At 42.9% G+C, this 25,157-nt stretch overlaps 1 protein-coding gene across 3 annotated transcripts in view; it reads right to left on the bottom strand.

Moving 5' to 3' along the window:
* The window catches only part of PEBP4 (phosphatidylethanolamine binding protein 4), a 333,303-nt gene extending 330,595 nt beyond the window's left edge, over positions 1 to 2,708 (bottom strand). For all 3 annotated transcript variants that reach the window (XM_054998347.1, XM_054998350.1, XM_054998351.1), the window contains exon 1: positions 2,610 to 2,708. The gene's annotated coding sequence lies outside the window, so the exon portion shown is untranslated. The remainder of the gene's footprint in view (positions 1 to 2,609) is intronic.
* Between the last annotated feature and the right edge of the window lie 22,449 nt (positions 2,709 to 25,157).

The following is a 25,157-nucleotide window of genomic DNA, read 5'->3' as shown; positions in this document are numbered from 1 at the left end:
GGGATGTTAAAATCCATATTAATGATTATGAACACAAAGTATTTCAAAGGAAAAAGGTATGAACTTGTAAATCTGAGGAGGGAAGGAGGGAAGGAATAAATAGATATTTGAGAAATAGCCTTCTCCCTTATGAACTTGCCTCTCTGTAAGGCTCCCCCAGCAGAAGATGTGTGTGCCCTCCATCTGAGGTTAAGTGACAGGTTATCAGAGGACATCTTTTCCATGGAATTTCCTCCCTGTACCTTTTTATCTGGAGCCTACTCTTTTGAGTTTTAGGTGTCACATTAATGCTCCCCTCCCCCATCAGAACTAGGACTTGGGACATGCAGGTTCAAATTCCCATTATGACTTGGAAGCTTGGGCCTATCACTCTTCCAGCCTAACCTACCTCACAGGATTGTGGTTGTGAGGATAAAGGGAGAAGGTGAATGATGTTGTAAGCTGTGCTGAGTCCCTACTGGAGAGAAAACCAGGGTATAAATATCTAAATAAACAAATAATACATATTTCCTTCTCATTCCCCCCCCCCCGTTTTAATATTTGATGGACTATTTCTACAGTAATAACTGCTATTTTAAACTGTATTTGTTTTCTTGAACTTCAGCCTCAAGAACTATGTTATGAGGTGGCATAGAACTCTTTTAAGTAAGCAAACATCCATTGGTATTTGCACATGGTAGAGGGCAGGAGATATCCTGCTGTATTATGGCAGGCGTAACTCTATCAAGAGCACTGTCAACATGGGCCTATTATCTTAAATCAATCAGTGCCTCAAGTTTGTTCACAGAGTCAAGGAACTACAAGGAAGTGAGCCATTAAGAACCTACGCACTTTGAGCAGAATAAAGCTGAATGAGAAACCTAAAACATGTAGATCAAAATCAGGCCCACCTCCATAATTTCACCTGTCTTCCTAAAAAAACCCACAATTATATATAATCTAAATAATTGAACTCTTGCTGCCCTATAATAGTACCTAAAATCTGCTGCCTACAGCAACATCACCCTGCCTACACACCTGATGAAGTTTCCAGAGATCCAGAGAACACCCTGCTATACAAACAGAACCAGCAAGATCCAAATAGGTGCTAGCATTTATAATTTCAGAGAAAGAGAGGCACCTTACTGCTCTGTCCCTGTAGCATCTAGATCAAGGCCCCACAATGTGGCACCTGTGGGCACCATGGTGCCTGCCGATACCTTTTCCAGTGCCCACCAGTGTTTTTAGAAAGTGGGCAGGGCCAGATGGGACTTTTCTCCAACAGGACCACCGGAGAACTTACTGGCTGCATGGAGTCTTTAAAAGTTGCTTCGGCAACAGCTGCCACCACTCACTGTGTTACTGGTGCGTGTTTGCAAGAAAATATTTTTAAATACTTCCATTCTTTAAAAAAGCATCCTATTAAACAGACCTTTTGCCTGAAATGCTGGAGAGTTACTGTTAGAGTTATGCATAACTTCACTCCCTGGCTCTGGCAACCATTTCATAGTTGCGCCCTCCACCCTGTGTCAGAATTCCAGATGTGCCCACAGGCATGAAAAGGCTGGAGATCCTTGCTCAAGAGCAACTTTACATCCCTGTTCACCCAGCAGAGTCTAACCCAATGCCGCATCATGCATTGTCCATTCCGCTCAAGACTTAACGCAAACTGCAGTCTTGGGGCTTTTCCACCACGTCCAGAAATAGCCTTGGAGATTAGTTTTAAATTGCTTAACATTCAGCCCAATAATGAATTCCAGGGAACTGAATATCTTGCTCACTACTTAGTGGTGGTTTTAGGTGATTCCAACAATAGCATTGCGCTACTGTTGCTTTTAAGGTATTATTTTCCCTAGCAGGGAAAAATGCATTTTTTGGTCTGCTTCAGGAGAGGTAATCTCAGAACTTCCTCCTAGTTGCTATTTTGGTGCAGAGGATTTAAAGCAATGCAATGTGTCCCTCCAGTTCAGAGGGTTCCTCTTCACCTTGTAATGAGACATACATAGGCAGTGGGGTTTGAAGGGAGAAAGCTATTTCCACACTCATGTCACATCACAGAAATCATACAAAAGATCCCCAAGATTGCAATCCTAATACATGCATACTTGGAGTTAATTGCATTAAACTCAATAGGCATTCCCAAGTAGGACTGGGCTGTAAAGCTATGCAACTTACTTTAGAGTACATTCTATTAAACTCAGTGAGGCTTATTTCCAAACATATATAAGTGCAGAATGCTGATTTTGCTTATCCCTTCCTCCCTTGTTTTTCATTCCCTGCACCACCAGATGCAAAAAACAATCACCAAGCTTACAAACCAGAAGTCCTTGCTACTTTGCAGCCTGATTTTATGAATGCTTACTCAGAAGCAAGCTCCACTGAGTTCAGCAAGGTTTACACCCCAGCATATCGGAGTACAGAATTAAACTTCCTCTCTTGCAGCCTAACAACCCTGACTCCTACAAAGATTAGAGAGCTACAATCAAATTTAGAAAACAAAATGTTTCTTGTAAGTGCACACACTTGGAGCCCATCCCATTGAGCTCGGGAAGATTTGCTTCAGACTAAGCAAACAAGGGATCTCATTTCACAGGACAGTAAAACAGACCTCCACTTCTGGACTTTGTTACCTGGGACTGGTGACGCAAAGCCAGGGCAGGAGATCAGGACAAACTTTCCCCAGCAAGCCAGTGAATAATCTCAGCAGCTGCAGAGGTTGTTGAACTCTCAGTTATTATGTAAACTGGGCCAGAAGACCAGCAGCTGACAGGTGCAAGGGAGGGACCAGCCAAACAGAAAGGAAAGCTGCCACTGCCACTGGTTGGCTCTCGAAATTGTCCTTCATGTCTGACGCAGCTGGCAGTTGGAGGGTGATTCTGATGCTTTCTCTGCCTGTTGGTGGGGTTCTACTGCAGTTAGCAACTGTCCAGAGAAGGGTGGGCAGGCCTTGGGCTCTGACCTAAAGAGCTTTTGGCTTGGGGTACAGGCCCCAGCTAGGAAGAGCCAAGGGACTGAAGAGAATCGTGTGAGAAGGAAAGGGAGGGGGGACAAGATCAACAGCCCAGTCTTATGCCTGGAAGCCTTGAGCTCAGTCGGGCATACACTTGAGGAAGTATGCAGAGGAACACAGGCGACCTTGCTTGCTAGGAGGGGCTGCTATTTTTGTCCGGGGGGAGCTTCCAAGAAAGAGACAATAATTTTCTCATAATTAATGTCATGTCTGTCACCCATCCATGCCATTATTTTCAGCTGAAGTGTTGCTATGAACCAGTGTTTTGTGCTGAACCATTGTTCTATGCTGTGACTTGATATATTGCTGATGCCATAACTTGCCTTGAATTCACAGGCCTGCTGTATCCAGAGTGCCTTATCTCTTGTGCTTTGAAGCTCAGTGTCTCTGACCTTGCAAACCTGCTAGTTCTCAGGGGAAAGAAGAATACTGTGTTTCATTCTTAATCTGTTGCCTCTCTCCTTTGTCTAGACGAAGCATGTAAACTATTTAGGGAGTTCTCAGAACTTTGCACCAAAAGTTATGTTTTCCTGTTGGGAGGGGAGATGTGTACTTGGGACCTATAAGAACCATAACTTTTACAAATCTTGTTATTCCTGTCAACCTTCTGATCAACCTGTGGACATATCTATGAACATGATTTAATTCCTTGAATAAAGCCTTTTCACCCAAGACCATGGAGTGCTTGCTGTGAGGGTACAGGGATCTATCTGCCATACCCTGTCATCCATAGACCTGACAACTAACAGGCGTTGCTACAGCCCTCTTGCCCAGCCTCTGTACTGTAGTATTTATAAGCTTTTCACATGCCAAAAAACACAAAACACTAGTGGGGGGCATCTCATTTTCCCCTCTCCTATCATGTCCTCTTTCCCTTCCCTGCCCTCATAGCCAGCTACTGCTGTTGATATACTAGGTTTATTAGCACAGCTTCCTCCCCAACTGGAACAGCTGCCACCTGGTAGTTTGTTGGCATCTTTGCCATGCAATGACTTATCCCAGTTTGTTGCTATTGGGCCCCTCTGCCTCAGCATAGCTAGATATGATGGAGGGCTGATTCAGTCAACTTGGGCCTGCAGTACAGGAAGGTTATGCTTCCAAGAGCTTGTCTGGGTTGCAGGAAAGACACAGCTGCTAGCAGTTCAGGTTTCTTGCTCTGTTTTCTGTATGAAGTCAAATAAATATATAACTTTGAAATGAAAAGACAGGTGGAAGCAGCGCAGGTCCCCCCAATAATGTGCTGTGCCAAAAATTATAGTTATATTGCTGCCAGAAACAGAGAAGTTAAGCAAGTGGAGTTATTTTTAAGTTCACCTTTTACCGACTTATAATGGAAAGCCTTCTTGAATGAACTTTTTGAAGATATCCTTTACCCCCATCAAAGCACCTTGCTATGCTTGGAGTTGTAGTAGTTAAAGAGGGACATTTTATCTTCAAAAATCACTTAATGTAAGTATGACAGTGATTGTGAAAAATCCATTCTGGACCAGGGAGAATTATGGCTGGGCAAAAATGTACATGCTGGATGCGTTAAGGGGCACTGGCTGCCATAGTTTTTTTAAAGACCAGAATTTTACCTATTCCAAAAAGAAGCTGTCATTTTTAAATGGCGATCTCACAATGAAACTCGGGATGCGTGTGCGAGTGCTGCAAGTGGAGCTGTAAATCCTCTGATCCCATGGCCCTACTCAGAATTTGTGATGTCTCATTGGTTTATTTAATTTTTCAATAAATTCAGTTGGGTTGCAAGCTTATTTGGAAAGTTTCCCTTGAAACATAATGATGCTTCTATATAGAATAATAAGCAATTTAAACTGGGGTAATCTGATATAAGAAGGATAATTCTGTCTGACCAAGTTATACCTTTTTAAAAAAAATGCTCATAATAAGATAGGATGCACCTAAAAAGTATCCTGTTAACCAATCACAGTATATTTTAAAAGTTAAAATTAACAAACATAAAAAACGAATGCAATCAGTTTTTATTTGTTCAAGAGAGAAACAACTATTGGTGGTCCCTGGCCCCAGGGAGGCCCGCCTGACCTCAACCAGGGCCAGGGCCTTTTCTGTCCTGGCTCCCACCTGGTGGAACTCTCTGTCTATTGAGACCAGGGCCCAGCAGGACTTATTATCTTTTTGCTGGGCCTGCAAGACAGAGATGTTCCGCCAGGCATATGGTTGAGGCTGGGCTAGGCCTCAGCCGGCCTGGAAAGAGGAGAAGGGAAAGATCTGAACCCTTCCTATCAGGGCTGTTCACCATCCAGCTTTTTTCAATTAGCACATATTGACTACAGTTATCTAGTTATCGTATTGTCTCATGTGATGTGCTGTTTTCTGAAATTTTAAAATGTTTTTACTGTTTTATAGTGTATAAATTATATAATGTGTTTTAAACTGCGATAATCCGCCCTAAGCCTGCTTGTGGGGAGGGTGGAATAAAAACCTAAAGTAAATAAAATAAATAAATAAATAAATTCCCTTTTATCCGTTAAAAGGCCTCTTATTTGGAGAAGTGACTAGGGTCATCAGGTTGCCGATCAGCTAGCGAGCTTCCTGCCTACTTAACAAATGAAAAATCATCACCATGGACAGCTCTGGCCTCTCCTGCCACAGCGGTGCTTGATCCCATTGCCCACCGTCTACAGTTGCCAAACGTCATGCATGCTCTAGCAGGCAGGATGGGTGGATTCGGAGAACTAGAGAACTGAAGATTCAAGAGCCAGCATTTTTATGCTGCAGGGGCTTTGCAGCAATTCTTTGAAACACTTCTCTAAAGATTATCCTAGTAAAATTCTCCAGCCCCAATCTGAAAAGGTCAACGATTCATAAGTATTTCAGTTACCAAACATAGATTAGTTTGTCAAGGAGGCATTGTTCAGCATACATCATGTGACAAGAGACTTACCAACACCATCAAGTGCTTATGAAGTCTTTAGTAAAGACACAGAGTAGAGCTTCTCCAAGCTGTGAAACTGACAGAAGAGTTGCTCCAGCAATATTGATCTTGAGTTGTTCATAACATCATTAAGATCACTGAATTTTGGCACTCTGACATTGCTTTTTTGTTACCAGGAGGGTGTTGGTCTAAAGTTACTGTTGTCAAATCTTTTGGTGGCAGTAAAATTTTCTTGGCTAGATGATGGAAAGCTTCCCATTCATATGGAAAGAATGATTAAAGCGTTGGAAATTGTACTCATGGGCAAACTGTCAGGTCTCATTTGTCAAAGAAATGAAGAAGTTGTCTTTTCTCTTCAGAAATGATAATCATTTACCACATACTGGGATATAAATTGTAGAACAGTTCATGTAAGATGTACTGAATTGCAAATAAAACATTAATGATGGAAATAACAAAAAAGACAAGCAAGTTCTCGGTTTGGGATTATGATGTGCAAAAATAGAAACCACTGAGAAGACAGCTCTGAACAGTTAAAAATTATGCAACAACCACTGAAAACCAACAGAGCAGATAACTTTAAAAGTCCTTAAGAAAGAGCACTTTGTGTTCTGACAAAGGTGCCTAATTCAGAACGGCAACTGATCCGAGTCCTTTAAAATTCAAATGCAGGGAGAAGCTCAACAAGTTTAACAACTTTCTACAAGGGTAATGTGCCAGGAATTGACATGGCTAACAACCATGTCTGTATGTTCCATACCATTTGTCTTCAGCTGAGGGGTTCAGACTCACTAGTGGGTTATACCCCATGCAAAACTATCATCATTTTCTATTTATATAGGGGTTTTGGAGGATCATGTTTTAATGGAATTTAAATGTTCTTTCTTGCTCATTACAATTGGCCATTACTGAATGGCATTTGCCTTGCAGCACCTACACGTGGAAGCAGTTTCCTGCCATGAATCACAGAGTCCAGAATCTCCACATCTTTAAGAAGTCCTTAAAAACCCATCTGTTTGTTCAAGTTTTTTAATGCAAGGTATCGATAGTGCTGGTATAAGCCTATTTCCATAATTGAAAATATACATTACTGACGATTGGCAGGTTGATCGATAATTCATGAAGTTTCCGCAGCCCAAACACCGGTGGTTGAGAGTCTTTTATTAGGAAGGGGGACACATGACAACTTGCCATAAGTAATAAATATGCCGAGAAGCATCCTGCCCAAGGGTTTTAATGCACTGGCATAAATGTGCACATGGTTTGCACTTGGATTACTGGCAGCTGCTCACCTCTAGCATTTCTCTTTCTATAAAGCATCTCAAAAAAATCCCATAATAATCTTTGCCTGCATTTCCTTTCACATGCTGGTTATTCTAGCCTCCCACCTTCCCTCTCCAACATACCTTAGCTGAAAGATTTCATTTCATTTTTTAAAGAGCAATGTTTGGTTCCATCCTGGGATATACTATTGGGGCACACATTTTATTTTTCTTCACTTGCATGTTTCATTCTCCGTATTCACCAGTGGTATATATGTTGAGTGTTGGGTTGGAAGCTCCTAGAAGGTAATATAAGTTTAGATCAAATGAGTTTGGGTTCAAAAGTTTGAGCAATGCTTCACTAACCACAAAACCCCTATACTCAAGCAGAGTTGTCATGACAGTATGGATTTTCTGCATCTCCCAGGCCTGAAGCCAGCCTGCTTTCATGTCAGAGAGAAGACAGGCAAAAAGACACATTTTTAAAAGATTTTTTTTCAAAAGGGGTTCAGCATAATAGTGTTTGCATCTTGCACTTAGCACACCTATTTCTGTTTGCAAGGTCAAATGCCCATCCGCTAATGCATCCAAATCCTTGGGGAATTAACCAAGCAGACATTTTAATCTAAATGCATTTGTGTGTTTTAAAGTTATTGCTATACAGCCAACCACTCCTAACAGAAGACAAGCAATGCCTTTTTACTGTCGTACTAGACAACAAAAATACGCCTTTCTACATCATTTGCCAGCACAAAAGATGGAGCTGCCACCCAACAATGTCAGTTGCAGCAGCCCAAGGAACCTCAAAACAGAACACGAGAAAAGCCTGGAGCTTTTTTGAAAACACGAGCTGATTATTTATTTAATACATACATTCAATTGTGGTTCTTTTAAAATATGCCTTTTTGGGTACAATGGTTTGACCTACGCTTTCCTACTTCTCACAATAAAAAAAAAATTGTTTTGCTTCTTAGCGCAGATGTTTGCTCTGGACACAGTTCAGTGCCTTGAGTTTTTGAAATCTGACCAATTATTAATTAGGGAAAAAGAGGTCCCAGGAAAGGAAAATTTGCCAAGTTAGAGAGATGCAGTACCTAAGTCTGAACCAAAAGTGTTATCATTGCAGAGACTTTCTTCCTGAAGACAGTTCTTAAATACAGAACCTTCCTTCTGCTAATAAATAAAAGCACTATGTCTCTGACTAGCATGCTTCTTTCTCCAAGACACTGGATCAGGGCTTTTTTTCAGGGGGAACATGGGGGAACGGAGTTCCGGAACCTCTTGAAAATGGTCACATGGCTGGTGGCTCAGCGGCACGGAGGGCAATCTTAACTCCCCTCTGTCTGGAGATCAGGGGATTGGGGCCACCAGCCATGTGACCATTTTCTCTGACGGCAACCCACTGAGTTCCACCACCTCTTTTCCCAGAAAAAAAGCCCTGCACTGGATGAAATCTGGCCGAAATTAATTCTAAAAGTTCTAGTCAGAGTTGTGTACTAGTTGGACTAGAACTGGGAAGATCTGCATTCAAATCCCCACTCTGCCATGAAGTTCACTGGTTGACCTCTCTGTCCAACCACAGCGTTGCTGTGAGGAAAAAATGGAGGAGTGAAGAATTATGTGTTCTTTGCCCATAAAACTTATATTGCCAGGTCAAGAATATATAAAGTTCAAGATAGGGCGTTGGATACTGACCAAAGATGAAACAGAAGTGAAAAAAAAAAACCCGTATGTCAGATTAAGGACTGCTTCCACGTTTCAGCACCACCTACCAGCACCTTTTAACCTCCCCACTTCTCCCCCACTCAGGCTCCAGGGATGTTATAAAAAACTAGCTGCCACCATCAAGGTTTATGGGAGGGGGAATATTTTGGCTTTTTTCCATCCCTGAGGCGTATACAAGAAGGATCCCAACTGTCTTGGCTCTCTCTTTCTCAGTTGCACCATACAGCAAGACCCAAATGGCCATGGGCAAGGAAAATGACAGGCTCTGAGTCCCTCCACTCAAGACTATTCTTCACACAAAAGTGGAGAAGGAAAGCAGGAATTTATTAAGGGATTAAAAAAATAGAAGTTAGGACAAAACAATATTCCTAAAGGAGTTTGGGTGAATTTGGACACTGACTTGGTACAATGCAAGGTGCTAAAAGGTTAGAAAAAGGACACTCAATAAAATATCCTTAAGACATCTAGCTAACATCATGATTTCTGTCACCTTTCTCCCTTTTGAAGAGAATAGGGACCCTAAAACCAATGCTGGCTCCTCAAGGCAAGCCTCCAGCAACTGAACAAAAATAAAAGGTTTTTCCCAGCTGTCACCAGTGCTTTGTGATGATAAAATCTCCACAGGCTCAGAACATATCCATGACAGAGGCACTCCCCTCCTGCTCTCTGAATGCACAAATGTCACAAAATTCAAGTATGCCATGTATCCTTTGCTCCCTTTTTCACTTGTGTCTTTAAAATGTGGATATTGATGCCCAAGGCAGAGTTTACTCTCCCACAAGTAGAAAGTGCAGAACTCTTTAATGTGCAGCCATACCAGAGGCTGTGCCCAAGACTACTAGCAAATACTTACAGAAAGCATGGAGTATATGAGATACTTATAAAAAGTAACTGAATAATTCAGTCAGTGTTAACAGTGCCCAGCATAAGGTAATTTTAAATGAACCCAACTGGTTCACCCCATATGTCTGTCAGCCATGCCAAGTCACTCTGGCCTGGGTGTAAATATGACATGGAACATTTCTGGCAGGAGACTCACAGCAATAGCAGACAGCCAATGCTAGAGATTAGCCACAAGGTGCCATAGATCACGCCTCTGGATTATATCTGCAACGTTTGCTAAAGGGTAGCTGGACTCAGATTAAGCGTTTTCAATGTCATGGTCTAGAGATGAGGCAGTGATGAAATTCAGAATGTTCCCCCCAAATAACTACTTTTAAAGAGGTATTAATGGTTTGCATAAAACCTCTATGATGATGTTTTTTAATTAATTTATTTAGATATTTATGCCCTGCTGTTCTCTCCAATGGGACCCAAAGCAGTTTAAAGTATCTTCTCCTCTGATCCATTTTATCCTCACAACAGTCCTGTCAGGTAGATTTTACTGAGAGCGAGTGACTGATCCAAAGTCACCCAGCAAGCTACCAAGATAGAGTACGGAACTGAACCTGTTTCTCAGAACCTAGTCTTACAATAACCCTTACACCACACAGGCTCTCCATCCCTGACTACAGCTGCCTCCTTTTTCTCTAGTCATTATTTTAGCTCATGATGTTTTAATATTTTTTACTTCTGCTACATCTTACAAGTTCTTCTACATTTCAGGAGATTTTTAGGTGGAGTTGCAATATAGTCCTCTTCCCTGGGAGTAAGCCCCGCCAAATAGACCTGCGCAGGATTCTGAGTAGATTTGCTTAGTATGGCACTGTTGTGCTGCTTTTGAGATTAACCCTTGGAGCACAAGTCATCATCGTTTGGGGGGTGTTGGGGCACCTGGAAAAGAGAAGGGCTCTGCACCTTTACTCCAAAACATTCCAGATCAGAGATGAACAACTAATTCAACAACCAAACATACTACAGTCAGAACAGAGATTCATCCCCTTGTTTTTCATTGATAAATGAAAAAATGCAGGACATGGGCTTGATATATTCTGGAACATTTTGACCAGGCTGCTGCTAAAGAAGCAACCAGGTCTTTTCTGATATGATTAGTGCCCCAGCCCAACCAGAGGTTAGACCTAAACCAAAAACTGTTTTATTCAAGCAAGTGCACCACTATAGCAACTTGCCAAAAGAGGGAGCTGTTGGCCTGTTATCTGCTACCCTTAAGAGCCTCCACCAGTGTTGCAGGCCGGAAGAAGATACTGCAGCTCACAGCCTCTCCAACTATCAGGAGACACAGGACCTATGGCTTCTCATCTAGCCCTATAGAGCAGCAGTTCCCAACTTTTTTGGCACCAGGGACCGGTTTCATGGAAGATAATTCTTCCACAGACTGGGGGTGGGGTGGGGGGGATGGTTTCGGGATGATACAATTGTGCACTTTATTTCTATTATTACATTATAAGATATAATGAAATAATTATACAACTCACCACAATACAGAATGTGGGAGCCCTGAGCTTGTTTTCCTGCAACTAGATGGTCCCTACCTCGCCTGCTCCCTGGAGCTGGCTCTGTGCTCACCCGCTACCCACCTCCTGTGCGGCCCGGTTGCTAACAGGCCACGGACCAGGACTGGTCCGCAGCCCAGGGGTTGGGGACCCCTGCTATAGAGCCTCAAAACTTGGCTTAACTTTTCAGCTTGAGCTAAGTCTAAGGCTCAGTTCACACACGCAAAAGACGATGTGGCTGAATGGACTGCATCCCTTCAATCTGTAGGTGGTAGATTTCAGCTTTCAAAGTTCCTTTTGTATTAAAATAAAAATCCATGCAAACAGAAAAGTAGCATAACAGGGAAACTGACCTAGTCACCCCTCTCCGTTTTGCTTGCTGTGTTAGTTTGATATTTGCCTGGAGCACTTCAACATGCGATCTGATGTGGGTAGAAATCCCACTTCATTCTCACCTTACTCTACTGGACAGTTAATCCAAGCTCTGCTCTACTGGACAGAATGCTTGCACCTTCTCTCTCCTTCACATGTCAACCTGCCTTCTGCCTATCCCACTCAGAGCCAAGCTACAAGTGTCGCCTGACACAGGTTGGACACTAGTCAGCTTCCCCCAAGTTTTGATGGGAAATGTAGGCATCCTGGTCTTGCAGCTTGGCTCTCCGACTGCTGTCCAATGGACTTTTCAACTGTCACTTGTCCAACATTCCGCCAAGCTGCCTACATTTCCCATCAAAACTTGAGGGAAGCTGGCAAGTGTCCAACCTGTGTCAGGCGTCACTTGTAGCTTGGCTCTCAGATAAGACTGTGGCTCCATGCTGCCTGTTGTGATACTGCTCTAGGTGAGACTTCACACCAGAACCTGCACCATAATCTTGTCTGCAAAAGACTTATGAGTGAAACCCTTTCAGTTCACTAAGCAAGAAAGCCAAGATATTGTACTGTGGGCAGGTCTTTCACATCACCTATGATCTGACCCATTTTAAACTGGACTGAACCTGGGATTTTATACATATAAAGCAGATGCTCTACCACTGAGCCATAGAAAAGTTCCTCCTGCCTCCCACTTCCTTGTTGGTTTCTTTTCACCCTTGACATTCACCTTCACAAACTTTTAACTAGCCTGTTACAATTAGTATATGATCAAAGTTCATGTAGTCACTTTGTGAAGTTTTCACAATTACACCACATTGGAACAAAAACCGATCAAATGAATCAGAGGAACCAGGTAAAGAATTGAGAAGCAAGAGGGGAGAAAGGAAGGTAGTATTGATATGGCAGGTTACATTAACAGACCACAGAAAAATATTTATTTGGACACTTTTCCTACTCATTCCATTTGGAAACCTTGAAAAAAAAACTTGACAGTTTGTCCTTTTCCCTTTGGCAGAGATTTTAAAGCTGTTTCCACTGTTGTGCAATACCCCACTCTGATTCCCGGAACATTACACTATTATTCATTGCTCAGGTCAAATCACAATGACCAGATACCGGGAGAGGGGGGCAGGTCTTCTATACCTTCGCCTGTTGTGTAGAAGGAAGATTTTTGGCTTGGCAGGGACAGCTTGTCTTGAAACAGTGCTGCAGAAACAGGGGGGGGGGAGGGTGGAACTACACCCGATGAAATTCTCTTGTTACAGCAACGTGGTCCTTCCTCTGCATCTGGTCACTTCAGGTCAGGAACAGATTACACATGCCTCAGAGCTGCAGAAAAGCTGAGCGCTCACCAAAAGTCATGCCTGGCAATGACATGCCAGGCAACTCATTTTATGACGGTCACCTGACCGCTCTGGTATGCATGCATAAGTGAGCGATCACCCAGCAAAGTCTGAGCGAGATGACCTTGGAATCTCCACTTGCCTGGTGGTTGCAGCAATAGCACACCACAGCAGCAGCAGCAGCAGCATTTCTGAGCTGCTGATTTCCCCCTGCAGGGATTACATAAAACACCTGACTATACCCACCTACCTGCCACAGGAACCTTGTGATAGCTCCTGCCTGGGCAGCATTTATGCAGCTGCAGCTCTTTCACAGGAAGAAAGGGCGTCTATTTTGGGAAAAATGTTTTCATTTGACCTATATATAAAAGAAGAATGTGTAGTCACAAGGCAGGTGCTGAGCACCCACACGGCTAGATGAGATTCTGGGGTTTTGTTTCAGTGATTTTCAGATTCAGGAAATTGCCTTGTAGGATCTCAAAAGTTAGGCAGAGCCAATCCTTTGCAAAATTTACTTAGGGGTGCACAATGGTAAAGACTTTGACGCAGCTCTTAAAGGGACTGGATTACTGTTCTGGTTAGAGTTTGAATCCTGTAACCTTTGTGCCCCTGTTTAAGTCCTAATCTCTATATTGTGCTTCTGGAAATCACATCTTTTTCACTAGTTAAAAGCTGGAGGGAGAGGGAATGTTTTGTGATCATAACTTGCTCAGTGGAGATGAATGAGGGCTCATCAATGTTACATTTGGGGTAGAAATAAACATAGCATAAATCAGAAGATAGCTGAACTTTTGAAGCTGCATTATACTAAAGTGTCTTCCACAGGCTTACGTAGTTTCCCCATTGATGCTAAAGCTACAGATATAGCACAGCAACAACAGGGCTTCCACGTAGCAAGTCTCCTGTAGTTTCCTTGCCCCAGTCCCCAAGCAGCATCCCCCTGCCCCACTAGGGCCTTGCCTTTTCAGTTTTTTTTCAGTTGCCCATTGAATATTGGTAAATTGTTGTAACAATATAATGATTTACGTATCAAGTTATCTAAATCCCCAACTTACATTTAAAAGAAAAAGTAAGTCTCTTGCCCCTTTCATTGCAGATATATGCCTTTCCCCTTATACCTCCACAATGTAATGGGCTAGAAACTTGCTTTTTTCTCTCAAATGCAAGCCAGGAATCCAAAGAACCTGAAACACAGATTGTTATAGCAATATAACAATATTTAATCACCTATTTTTAAAGCCCCATGGCGGCAGGGGAAGGAGTTCTAAGGAGTCATGTCATGTGCAGCCTGCCCATTTCTTTTTATAACTCCAAAACAAAAAGGCTTACTTTTAAAAAATGGAAAGTAGGAATTACTACATTGTTGCAATCGATCATTATGGTGCTATAGTGATCTAGCAATTCCCAATCTTTAAAAAAGTCCTCTGTTGGAGGAGTTGAGCACTGAAGCATGGAAAATGTACTGATGTGGGCAGAACCTGAAAAAATGTATACCTCCTCATCCACACAGTATCCAAAAGCACTTCAACTGTGATCTTCCTCAAAAGATTGCACCAAACCAGGTTTGGGAAAGATCTCAGCAAAGCCCAAGAAAATAAAACTGCAGAACAAATAGAAGACAATGTCATGTGGATGTTCCTGAAAGGAAGCTAAGGAGGAGCAGAACATACATGTGGAAACGGCCATGTACATGGGATCTGCTGCTCTGCCACAGCTGAAATGTGCATTGGCATTCAGTAAGCCTATACCTATTAATAATAATTTAAATAGCTATTCCATCTCCACTGGAAATTGTGAGGAAGGCAATGGATCTCTAACAGAGAATACTACCTTCAATAAACCACAATTGCCAGGTGTCTTTTAGATAAACCATGACTAGTACAAAACTGATATATAAGGTTATAATGGAGAAACATCCTACAGACATCGGAGCCATCATGCTGAAGGGACAATCAGCACTTCCCACTTCATCCCAACTAGAACCATGGCTGCTACTTCTTTGCCATGTGATAGCAACATGACCACTAGGGGGGTTACAACCTGAAGGCAGATCAGCAGCACTATTGATGCAGGGCCTCCCACCCACCCACCCCGCCATGAGAGGACTGCCATATTTAGTCACATGCTTCCCAAAGTCTGTGAAGCAATAAGACCAGGTCTGGAAAAAAACAGAAAGCACTAGAAAAAAACACTTTAAAAGGTTATGGTGGCAGGGTGATGGTGCTGAATGGTGCACACCATTTTGAAAGCATGCTCCCTCTCCAAAGAAGTGACAGAGGGAGTGTTCAAGTGGATATGCCTCTGCAGATACTCCAAAGATGCCCTTCTGATATGGGAAAAAATCTGAAGAAGGGAGCTTAGACTCCTGAAAGCTTATACCCTGAAAATCTTGTTGGTCTCTAAGATGCCACTTGGTTATTCACAAACTGGTGAATAATAGTTTGGTTTTTTTACCGGATTAAAGGTAAAAACCTCAGGAACACTACAAATGGTGCTCAAAATGAGCACAACATCCTGTGGATCCTCCCCTTTAATGTGGGGGTGTCTTGTTTTCCACACAGGGAATAATCCCTGTGTAGAAGCAGTCTGTGTGCAATAATTAAAGGCAATTCCCGACCGAACTGCTAGTGTGGAACCACCCCAGTTGGTCACAGAGATTCTCACAAGTGGTTATGTTTTTCACCCACAGATAGTAATAAGCCCTCTGGTGCAACAGATAATAAGAACAGTTTATGACATAACATCGGTGGCAATTAAGTTCTTGGCTGTGTGACTTTCTCAGTGCCTTCGGTGGTAGAAGTTCTTTTGCCTATGGATACACTGTCCTCCGTATCACTGTAGAAGTTGCAAATACACTGCTGCTGAGGAGGTTTTGTAGCACGGTTGAACGTAGAAAGAATATTCATTCCAGTTACCCATCACATGTTAATACAGCCAGATGTAGATGCAGGGGAACACTAACGGCGGTGAATATTTATCCTTCATGGGAGTTTTTGTTTAACTCTGATTTTCAAAGCAAGACATGAGAAGGCACCAGCTCAGCAACTGGCTGAATTTGTGTGAATTTCCCCCAACAACTGTTGCACATCACATTTGAATGTGCCCAGTATCTTCCTTTTGTCACCTTGGTTTGGTCATTATTTCAAAAATGGGTTTGTTCCACAGGAGTTTGGGAACTGTACTTTAGTGAGGGTGCTGAAAATTCACTGTTAAAGATCCTTAGCCCACTTTGAAAATCCTATAGCATCGCCCGAGGATAGGATTTAACCATTACATTACTTATTTCAAGTATTTGTATCTTGCTATTCTCTACCAGAATTGAGCTGCCTGAGGCAGCTTACAACAGAGTATCTAAGGTGCAATGTTAAAACAGAAAAAAACAAAGAAGCCATATAAAACCCTACAAACTTAAAACATAAAAGATAAAAGCTGGGAAAAATCTCAATGTAATTTTGAAAAAAGTAACATATAATTAATAAAAATCAGACAGCGTAAAATCCCAAAGCATGCTGAGAAATCTTAAAGATCAGTGCATTTGGAAGTATGACAACAATAAAAGCATGTAATAGGAAATCCAGCAGGAAAATACATGAGAAAGAAAGAAAGAAAGAAAGAAAGAAAGAAAGAAAGAAAGAAAGAAAGAAAGAAAGAAAGAAAGAAAGAAAGAAAGAAAGAAAGAAAACTGACAACTGGCTTAGGTTTGTGGTAGCCAACATGTGCTTAGTGAAAGTAAACCCTCCATGCGCATCCAGCTTTGTCCTCCAGACTGCCAGCCAGAATGCCTGTGATGATCCAGCCACATGCTTCCATGTGATTCCTGGTCCTAGTAATCTTCACTAAATAGTCTTGTCACGTGAATACAATGGCTATTATAGTAATAACAAGGTTTTGCAAGTAGCCAGTCTCTAGGTGAGGTGAGTTTCCATTTAATCCGTGGGAAAGCCCTTAAGACAGACAGGCAGTCACGAGCTAATTCCCTCCTATGAGATAATGAGTACAGCGGCTGAGTAGGACCTCTTTGGGTCTGACTCAGGGGCCTGCACCACAGCATAAGGCATTTGATGTCTCCTTACCCACAAGCACCTCTGCCCCAATGCTTATGTCATGGAGTACAGCCATCAGGATACAAGGTGAGCTGCAGTTGTTACACAACTTCAAACACGTACACAAACAGTCTGCAAGGCAGAAACACATTGCCTATGTTCTAGCCAGGATCCTACCAACTCCTAGGGAAAGGACACCTTTGAATAGTGATTCTTAAGTGAGGCAATCTATAAATCTTTGGGGGACATTCATAACTTTTGGGGAAAATGAATTCCATTTACCATTTTAGGCCACCCTTTCTCACCACCTGCAGTAATTTCTGACAGCTAGCAGAGGAGAGTTGTAGGCAGCCAATTTGGTGTAGTGGTTAGGGTGTCAGATTAGGATCTAAGAGATCCAGGATAGAATCACCACTTTGCCACAGAAGCTTACTGGATGACCTTGGGCCAGTCACATCCTCTAGTCTCAGCCTCACCTCACAGGGTTGTTATAGAAGCACAGAGAATGATCTAGGCTGCTTTGGATCTTTTCTGAGGAGAAAGGCAGGATATAGATAGATAGATAGATAGATAGATAGATAGATAGATAGATAGATAGATAGATAGATAGATAGATAGATAGATAGATAGATAGATAGATAGATAGATAGATAGATAGATAGATAGATAGATAGATAGATAGATAGATAGATAGTTTTATGCTGTTTGCCCTGTCTGCAGATAAAAATCCGAGGCCCTTAAAAACAGAGGCAAGGAGTAAATGAGAATCAGAAGTAGCGCTAAGGGGGTGGGTAATGGACCATTCATTAGGCACAAGGGACTCGTTGAATGCAAGCCATTGTGAGTTGTATGTCTATATCATAAATACACCTAAATAAAGTTGCCTTTTCTGGAGTGCTGTTTTTATGTTGTGATTTTTACTTGGGACTTGGAAAAAGCACATGCAGGCCCAATCTGGATCAGGTTTCCCCTCACACCTTTTTCCGGACCTGAAGCTGTAGGGCATGGGTGATATTTTCTTCTTTGGGGAAACCAGGTGTCCACTCCCCATCAATGCATTTGACATCCCCAAAAGGCAAAAAGCAGCCTGCTTCAAGTCAGGGAAACAGCACAGTACACAATGATCCCAATCAAAATTGGGCCTCCATGTTAGGGTTGCCAGCTCTTGGTAGGGAAATTCCTGGAGAATTTGGAGGTGGAGCCTGGAGAGAGTGGGGTTTGGGGAGGGAAGGGGTCTCAGTGGAGTATAATGCCAAATAATCCACCCTCTAAGGCAGACATTTCCTCCAGGGGAACTGATGTTTGTCACCTGGAGATCAGTTGAAATTCCCAGGTATCTCTAACCACCATCTAGGTTGGCAACTCTGCTGGCATGTGCTTTAATTTCCCAGCATAGAATTTGCAAACCCAACGAGGACCTAGAGAAAAATATAATGTTTTGTTAAGCCCTTAGGGGAGCAAGACTTTTGGAGAGAGGGAAAAAACCCCTAAAAGCACTTCTCTCTTTTTTAAAAATAATGTCAGTCATTGTCCCATATACCCCCCCACACATACCCCAAATTTGAATACATGACTTAAAAATGTAAAGATAAGACCTCTACTAAATTTTCTTTTTTTAAAAGCCTCAGGATCCATTGGGATGGATTTTTATTATTTTTATATATATTAAATAATATTCATTATATATAGCCACATATTTCTTGTTGGTCTCTGTGTAAATAATGCCTTGACACATTTTGTGCTTTTAGGGATATACAAAAAATTGCACAGGATCCCAGGATGCAAAAAAAAAAAGTATTTGTGCAATTAAAACGGGTTTGGGGGAAGACAGGAGAAGCATAAGATACTTCAAGACTTCCCAGTCCTAGCAAACCAGTCACTCCAGAATCTGCACTATGGAACTGTTTTCACTGCATTGTTTTAGAAAACAGGCACAGTGTATGTACACACATCATTGCATTCCTTCATGGAATATACAAAAATGTATTACCTGGGGCTTTAAAGGTCATGGGGTTCTTCTGCTGGTACAAACAGGATAATACCAACTTCAGTATGTATATTTACGCAACTTACTTCTAAGAGAAAGAACAATATATTTCACAACAAACTGAAAGCGATAATACTATGTATACAAGAATACATGCAAAACATTTTAGTGTTGATTGGTTGGGGCGTATCCATGGCTTGGCCAAAAATGTCATACTTAACTTTTTGTAAAACAAAAAGTTGTCAGAGAACACAGGAACAGCTAATTGTCACCCCTCCTGGGAAAACTATACTATATAAACTAGAAGCCTTTATCTGTATGGCCTAGGCTAGCCTGATCTTATCAAATCTCAGAAACTAAGCAGGATCAGCCCTGGTTAAAACTTAGATGGGAGACCACCAAGGAAGTCCAGGGTAGCTATACAGAGGCAGGCAATGACAAGCCACTTTTGAATAGCTCTTGCCTTGAAAGCCTTTCTATCACCCCCTATAAACAAGAAGAGAATGAGTTAGATTATTTCTCTATTTATTGAATGCAATTTTATCCCATATTTTTTTCAAAAGAGGTTAGGACAGCGTACATGGTTGTCCCTTCCTCTGTTTTATCTTCACAACAACCCTCTGAGGTAGGTTATGCTAAGAATGACTACCCCAAGGTCACCTAGCAGGTTTCCTAGCAATCTGGAAACACTCTAACTACTAAAGCTGCAGTCCTAAGTAGACATGGGCACGAACAGCAATACGAACGAAAAACCCCCACAAACAGCCCGTTCGTCTGTTCGTGAATGGGCCGTTCTTGAGTCCCCATTCCAAATGAACAGGTGGTCGTAGCAAGCCTCGTTCCTTGCCTTCGCTTGCTGTTCAGGAAGTCAGACACTCAGGCGCCTTCAATCAATTCCCCTGGCAACGGCAAGGACTGAACTCTGTCTGAACTCCTTCAGGTTTTCCTTCTGGCTTTAACCCTTCAGCTTCCAGCAGACAGTCCAGTTTTTCCCACTCAGAAAACAAATAGACAGCAAAGGGGGGGACCCATGGATCATACCTTTCCTGGGCTGCAATTTCTCTGAAACTTGGGGGGATCTTCAGAGGACAGTGAGGACTATGTCCCCTGCAAATTTGGTGGCTATTGGACATTGCGAAGGTCAGTTTTGTAACCCCTCAAAGTAGCTTCCAACAGGCAGTACAGTTTGCCACTGTGAAGAGAAAATGACAGAAAAGGGGGCAGCACCATCTCTCCCGGTGCGAGAGGGACAGAGAGAATATCTGCGTCCCGCTGGCACCGGGAAGGAGCAGCCCCGTGGCGCCAGCTCTGCCCGCTGTCAGAGGGACGAGGAGATTCTCCTTGTCTCTCTGACAGCGGGCAGAAGCGGCCCTGCAGCGGCACCAGCTCTGCCCGCTGTCAGAGGGACCAGGGGAGTCTCTCCTCGTCCCTCTGACAGCGGGCAGAAGTGGCCCCAAGGTGGCGCCAGCTCTGCCCACTGTCAGAGGGATGAGGAGATTCTCCTCATCCCTCTGACAGTGGGCAGAAGTGGCCCTGTGGCGGCACTGGCTCTGCCCACTGTCAGAGGGACCAGAGGAGTCTCTCCTCGTCCCTCTGATAGCGGGCAGAAGTGGCCCCATGGCGGTGGCAGCTCTGCCCACTGTCAGAGGGATGAGGCGAGCCTCCTCATCCCTCTGACAGCAGGCAGAAGCGGCCCGCGGTGTTGGGGTGGGGCAGGGGGTTGTGGGGTGTTTAAAGGGCCCTGCCCCTTGCATGTGGCAGGAAAGGGCCCTTTAATCTATCAGCTGGCACGCGGCAAGGGGGAATCCCCCCTGCCACCTGCCAGCTGATAGTTTAAAGGGATCTTTAAAGGGCCATGAACACGAACACCGAATATGTTCGTTAAGGGGACATGTTCTGTTCTGTTCGTTGTTCGTTGTTCGTGGATGGCAACGAACAATGAACAGGGTGTTCGGTATTTTTTTCCCGTTCATGCCCATGTCTAGTCCTAAGGACAATTTCCTGAGAGTAAGCCCTAGTGAATAAAATGGGACATACTTCTGAGTAGAACTGCTTAGGATTAGTAAAGGACCCTCTAAAATTCTCTTTACCCATATGTTCCTATTGTCCATATTAACCACAGACAGGTCCCTATTTCCTCGTCCTTCTAAACCACTGTCCCTATTTAGAGTGCTGGTTATCGTAGAACTGATCTCCTGCAGCCGTGTTGTAGTGTGAATAGGAGTGCTGTCTGCCCAGTCTCAGTCACTTCCCCACAAGCTGCTATTTGCTCCATGATGATCCATACCCGTATGTGAGGTGTTGTGGCTTGGTGGTAGTAGCATATCTGTTTTATTTGCAGAAGTCCCCAGATCATTCAGACTATCCCCGGTTCAAGGTGCTGAGAAATTTCTTGACCTGAGACTCTGGAGAGCTGCTGCAAGTCAGAGTAGACAATATTGACAGTGAGGTTAGGGAAAGAGCTCAAAGGAAAGGGCTAAACTGCTGCAACCCACAATCTGAAACATGTCCCCCCCCCCAGCTTCTATTTAAACTTTTGATAGCATACAGGAGATCCATTCATAAATCCCCCATCCTTAACTTTTGGTGTAGTGGTTAAGAGCGCTGGACTCTAATCTGGAGAACCGGGTTTGATTCCCCACTCCTCCACTTGAAGCCAGCTGGGTGACCTTGGGCTAGTCACAGCTCTCTGGAGCTCTCTCAGCCCCACTCACCTCACAGGGTGATTGTTGTGGGGATAATAATAACATACTTTGTAAACCGCTCCGAGTGGGCATTAAGTTGTCCTGAAGGGTGGTATATAAATTGAATGTTGTTGTTGTTGTTTGTCCTGAGTGGGCATGTGTGGAATGGCGATGGAGGAATGCATTTTGTCTTTAGTGCACACAAATGTAAATTTATGCGTATTAACACCAAGGAACCATGCTGCGTACAACCTCAGCTTCTGCTCTCTGCAGCTAATGAGGAATATTTCAGACTGCTGATTAACCATTGTAAGACAGTTATATTTTTCTAATACATCTTTAACTCAAAAAAAGAAAAGAAAAGAAAGCAACACCTGCTTGGCTTTTAAATTAGTGGAGGACAGGCTATTTGCACAATGAATGTAGCAGGGAGAGTGAACTTTCACTAATGCATAATGGGGGGGGGGGCGAGGCCAGGGCAGGGATCCTTGATATGAAGAAAAGTATGTTACAGGTATGTTCCTATTTTCATCTATGAAATATTGGAGGGTGCTTGTTTGTTTTTAACCAGGGCTGCTCCCACCTCAATCTAGTAGTGGGGCTAAATAAAATCAAGCAGTAGAAAATGGATGGAACTGATCCAGATGCTGCTGAGAGTAAGCAGAGAGCCCCCTGGCTGCACCAATAGTGGTTTGAGGGCTAAGGTTTAGGGGTGTGTGACCCTGCACTGAAGGCCTATAGTTTTAAATTGTCAGTTGCTCTTTTTTGTTAGCTGCCTCAAGCAGATTTGGGGGAGGCAGGGTACAAATGATCTGAATGCATAAGCAAATAATTAAATAAATAATAGAAGTTAGGCAGTTTGAATTTCTAATGATAGGGTATCAAACTACGAATGACATTGGAGTTCTGAGACTGGCATGCCATAGGGCCACGGTCTCTCCCCTGTGTTGTTTTCCTAGTTGTTAATCTCCCTTCCCCTTCCCTTCCGTACTGCAAGAGGTATGTATTGTTCCTGGTTTCCCCCCCCCCACCCCTTGCTAGGGCTGAAAACAGCCTGTAGGGGTTCATTTTTGATCAAGGAAACAAGGTAGAAGAACCAAGATAAATCCACCCTGGGGGCCCAGCAGCTGCTTTTCAGCCCCAGGAGTTCCATTCATAGAATGCCAGCCTCACAGGTTGTTTGGCCCTGAGAAGTCAAGTAGGTTGCAAAAACTATAGCTGGAGCTACGAGACTCACAACACGTACCATGAAAGGGATAGCAGCACAACCATAAGGTCAGGTAAGTTGTGAGACGAACACAGTAACATGCCAGAGAGTTTATATAGCCTGAAGGAGTGTTGCTCAGAGACTGGCTTTTTCCGGGAATTGACTGTAACAGCACAAACACGGAAGGAGTGAGCCTTTGTTTTCTGCCAAGGCTCAAGGAGTGTGGATATGCCCATTTCCCAGAGCACAGTTATGCAAGGAATTCCCAGTGGAATTGCCACCTGAATCTTCCATAGCTACAGATGTGAAGACGGGGAAAAACACAGAAAATTTTCAGGGGTGGGAGCAGTGGCTTTGCGTTCTTTTTAAAGGTATTTTTTCCATTTTTTCCCAAATACACCATTGCAAAATTATAATTTCTGTGTATATTGTAGAACTATACATGTTTATTATTTAAATATTAATAATTTTAGCAACAATTAATATGCTGCAATGTGTTTGATGATAATAATTCAAAGGACTAAGTGCTTTCAGCATTATGAAGTTTTAACTTGATGTCCAAATATGCTGGCAGCCCTACCTGTTATGACTATATGATGCTCTCTTTGATAGGGTTCCCAACCTACAGGTGGTGACAGGAGATCACCTGAAATTACAACTGATCTTCTGGCCATAGAGATCAGTTCCCCTGGAGAAAATGGCTGATTTAGAGGGTGGATACCAGGGATTTGATTTAGAGGGTGGATTCCAGGGATTTGAGGGGGAACGCTCCGGAACACTGTTCCGGCAGCTCTAGAATCTGCCCACGTGATTCCTTCCTCTTTCAGCCCTGCGGGCTCTGCAGAGGAGATTAAGCTGCGTTGAGTTCATTCTGCTTTCATTTCATTCAGGGGTTTCTGTGTATGTGTGTACTGCTTTGAGTTCATTCTGTTTTATTTTCATTGGGGGAGTGGGTGGGTGGGGCTGTGTGTGTATATGTGCTGCTTTTAGTTCATTCTGCTTTCTTTTCATGGGGGTGGGAGCTGTGTGTGTGTGCTGCTTTGAGTTCATTCTGCTTTCTTTTTGTGGGGTTGTGGGGGTTGTGGGGGGCTGTGTGTGTGTGCATGCTGCTTTGAGTTCATTCTAATTTCTTTTCATGGGGGTGGGTGCATGTGTGTGTGTGTTGCTTTCATCCTTTTGTTGACTGAAGTTGACATTGTTATAATTCCCACAGCTTTTGAATGCAGATTGGTTCTGTGTTAGTTAAATATATCAGTTATGGTTATTTGTATTAGTTAAAATATCAGTTATGGTTATTCCAGTTTTATGCTAGGAATGGATAGCTGTGTCCAAGTCACAGAAGGCTTTCATCAATATATTCATCAGCATATAGGTGTTCTTATGTCTTAATAGCTGTAACTCAAATGGTTCTCCCCACCCTCAGCTGATTAACATCACTGAAATTGCAGTGGACATATGGGTGCTAAGGATGTTTTTATGAATATTGTTTTTCTGGGACATTGGAATATTTATGAGCATTTCACAATGTCACAACAGCTTAGCCATTGGTAAGGCAGAGTTGGCAGGCAACAAAAAAAGCCATTTTAAACTAAGTATAAATCTAATGCAGCTAAAGTTGAGTATCTAATTTTGAATTGCTCCAGTAAAGCAAAACCCTCCCTGAAAATTTGAAAATTCTATATTCATTAGATTAGGAATTTCAGACTGTGGAATTTTGAGAAAGAACTTTGGATTTTTTTTTCTACGCTGGCAGAGGGAATCTGTTAGAATTTAGATTTGTGAGATGGGTTTGGGATTTTTAGAGGCCTCTTCCTTCTTGCATATTTTAAAATATGATTCCAAAGAAATGAAATGTTTGGGAAAGAGAATAGATTTCACTTTTTGTAGAGGATGCAGAAAGGAAAAAAAACCCTTTCTCTTAATAGTGTAATTTCCCAAGCTTACCAACATTTATCTTGTCGTAATGCATTGTGCTGGGTTCCGGGAAGTGGCATCACTTCCAGGAGTGACATCACTTCCAAGAGTGACATCATCACACATTTCCAGGAGCGTGTGCGCGCTTCGCGCGTGCACATGTGATAATAGAGAGTTCCATCACCTCTTTTCCCAGAAAAAAGCCCTGGTGGATTCTATGGCATTATACTCTGCTGAGTCCCTCCTCTCCTTGAATCCTGCCATCTCCAGGTTCTACCTCCAAAATCTCCAGGGATTTCTCAACCTGAATCTGGCAATTCTAGTTTCTGGCCAAGTAATATA

The sequence above is a fragment of the Eublepharis macularius genome, chromosome 14 (assembly GCF_028583425.1).
Source record: "Eublepharis macularius isolate TG4126 chromosome 14, MPM_Emac_v1.0, whole genome shotgun sequence".
In the NCBI taxonomy this organism is placed as follows: Eukaryota; Metazoa; Chordata; class Lepidosauria; order Squamata; family Eublepharidae; genus Eublepharis; species Eublepharis macularius.
This window is presented reverse-complemented; position numbering and strand designations above follow the sequence as displayed.